Raw genomic sequence first — 2,950 nt, 5'->3', positions numbered from 1 at the left:
GTTCAAGCCCCACGTTGGGCGCCAAATTAATATCTTGGTTTCGGCTGCCGCCGGCAACAAAAGCGCCACGCGGCCGCCCCCTCCCCCCGCCGCGGTGCAGAGGAGAATGGAAAGAAAGAGGCAGAAACGGGTGGGTCGGGATAAGGGCAGTTTAACAGAACAGCAAACAGAAGGAAGAGCAACAACAACGGTACAGATAAGGAGAAAACACAACACAAACCACACGACCCAGACAGCCGCTCTCCCGAACAGGATGCGTCGCACCCCCCCAAGCCGGGAGTGAGTCCTTGCTGCCGCTGCCCCCGCCCTCCCCTCCCCCCGAACCCAGCGTGAAGTCACAAGGTCACATGGTATGGAATACCGGGCTCTGTTTGGCCAGGTGGGGTCAGCCCCCACCCCCCAGCTGTGTCACTTCCTGGAGTCCGGTGAAAATTAATCCTGTCCTGGCCGAACCCAGTCCCTCTGTGGCATCACCGCGCCGGTTACTGGGCAACGGCTTCACCGTCCCCAGCGGGGACATTCCACAGCTTGCAGACCCTCGGGCAGGCAGGGGGATGCTCCGGCACAGCCCTGCCACGGTGTCTGCCTGTCCATCCATCCATCCCGCGGTCCCTGACGCAGGGCAGCGTCCCCTCCTCGGCGATGGCACGCAGTGGGGGAAGCAATGACCTCATGAACGTCTACGCCAGGAGCTACGTGGTGGCCCATGGTAGGGGGTCCCGAAGACCTCCCCGAACGCAGGAGGGGGTCGTTCCCATGGCTGAGTCCCCCTCTCCCTGGTGTCACCCAGGCTGCCCGCGTTTGCGTGCCCACCACGGCCACCACCCCAGCACGGGCTATGTGTCCAACAACTACTCGGCTGTCTCCCGCCTGCTCTGCCCACACGGCGAGGCAGAGGGGTAGGTAACCCCCGCTGGAGAGGGGACGGGGGGCAAGTTTTGGGAGTCCCTCCGGCAATCACAGCCACGCTGTGATCACAGGTACCCCCACGAGGCCCTCCTCGCCTGCCGCCGCACCAGGGCCATGAGCCCCCAGCTCACGCCGCTCCTCCTGAGCCCCCCGAAAGCATCTGGGGTATACGACACCGGCAGCCGCCGCACCGGTCCTGCTCTGCCAGGTACGGCTTGTGGGGTGTCAGTGGTCGGGGCCAGCTCCCACCCTCGGAGGGTCTGGTGGGGTCGGCGGTCCCGGGGCCAGCTGCATCCCTGGGAGGTTTTGGGGCATTGGTGGTCCCAGGACCAGCTCCATCCCTGGGTGGTTTTGGGGGTGTTGGTGGTACAGGTCCAACTGAAGGGGATTTTTTGGGGATATCGGGTGGTCCTGGGGCCAATTCCGACCCCAGGAGGTTTTGGGGGTGTTGGTGGTCCCAGCTCCAGCTCAAGGGGATTTTTTGGGGGTATCGGGTGGTCCTGGGGCCAGCTCCATCCCCAGGAGGTTTTGGGGGTGTTGGTGGTCCCAGGCCATTTTTTGGGGGTATCAGGTGGTCCTGGGGCCATGTTCCTCCTATTGCCAGAGTCACTGGGCTCAGCCGCGATGCCTGCGGCTGGAGCTGGGGCTGGAGCCGCTGCTGTGCCCACTGGGGAAACTGAGGCAGACCCTGCAGCTGTGGCTACAGCAGCCGTGGTGCCAGTCGGGGGGGCTGTGACTGCCTGCTGGGCTGGAGGGGCTGCAGGGCCATCTGGGGGGGCAGCGCCAGTTGCAGCGCCTGCTGCTTCGTTTCCCCCTCTTTCCCCTTTATGGCACTGAACAGTGTTGAACAGGGCAGCTCGGTAGGCGTGGGCCAGAGCCCAGCACGTGGCGGTGATCTGTGTCTCTCTGGAGTTCCCAGGGTGGCAGCACACTTTTTGCAGATATTTTACCAGACTGTCTGGATTCTGTATTTGTTCAGGGGTGAGTTTAAAACACACCGGGGGTGCCCACTGCCCTAGGTACTTGCCCATGCTATCCCACACACCCAGCCACTCCCAGCGATCCGGCCCCGGGGCAGGTCTCTGCAGGATGTTCTTAACGACTTGTTTAACCCTAAACAAAACCTGGAACCCATTCAGGAGGCAGAACAAAAGAGGAGTGCTGGCCTGAGCCTCCCACGGGTACTCGAAATTCTCAAAAGCCCTTAGGACCAGCCTGAAGGAGAGGGGGGGGAGCGAAAAAGCCGGGGAAGGTATCCCCTCCAGTTTTCCCCACAGGCTGGGTTTGATTATTAACAAATTCTACGACATAGGATCCGAGGTATGGAAATGAGCGCAGTGCCGCATGCAAATACAAGCCTAATTTCATGCACAGTGATGTTATCATATCATAAGTCGATATCGTACAGTAGAGCAAAATCATCATCCTGATCCTTTTTCCAGTGATGATGAACAGCATGGCAGTAAACACATACTGCAAATAAGGGTTCAAAAACCACAGCCATCTGAACAAAGTCAGCAACATTTTTACCGGCGACTGTTTAACTAACACAGAAAAATGCCTCTAACAAAATTCAACAAACTGTAAGAAAGCAGTTTTAACGCCCGGCTAGCTTGGTCGGTAGAGCATGAGACTCTTAATCTCAGGGTCGTGGGTTCGAGCCCCACGTTGGGCGCCAAATTAATGTCTTGGTTTCGGCTGCCGCCGGCAACAAAAGCGCCACGCGGTCGTCCCCTCCCCCCGCCGCGGTGCAGAGGAGAATGGAAAGAAAGAGGCAGAAACCGGTGGGTCGGGGTAAGGGCAGTTTAACAGAACAGCAAACAGAAGGAAGAGCAACAACAACGGTACAGATAAGCAGAAAACACAACACAAACCGCACGACCCAGACAGCCGCTCTCCCAAACAGGACCGGCGCCGCACCCCCCCAAGCCAGGAGTGAGTCCCTGCTGCCGCTGCCCCCGCCCCCACCCCACCCCCCCCCCCCCACCCCCCCAGAACCCACCTCTGTTTGGCCAGGTGGGGTCAGCCCCCACCCCCCGGC

General features: G+C 60.2%; 1 non-coding gene across 1 annotated transcript; it reads left to right on the top strand.

The window, feature by feature from the left end:
- Nucleotides 1-2,511: 2,511 nt before the first annotated feature.
- On the top strand, nucleotides 2,512-2,584 carry TRNAK-CUU (transfer RNA lysine (anticodon CUU)). The gene has a single exon. It is a non-coding gene; the product is annotated as a tRNA-Lys (tRNA).
- The last annotated feature ends 366 nt before the right edge of the window (nucleotides 2,585-2,950 follow it).

The sequence above is a fragment of the Opisthocomus hoazin genome, chromosome 7, assembly GCF_030867145.1.
Source record: "Opisthocomus hoazin isolate bOpiHoa1 chromosome 7, bOpiHoa1.hap1, whole genome shotgun sequence".
Lineage (NCBI taxonomy): Eukaryota > Metazoa > Chordata > Aves > Opisthocomiformes > Opisthocomidae > Opisthocomus > Opisthocomus hoazin.
Note: the sequence above shows the minus strand (reverse complement) of the source record. Positions and strands in the feature narration are given on the sequence as shown.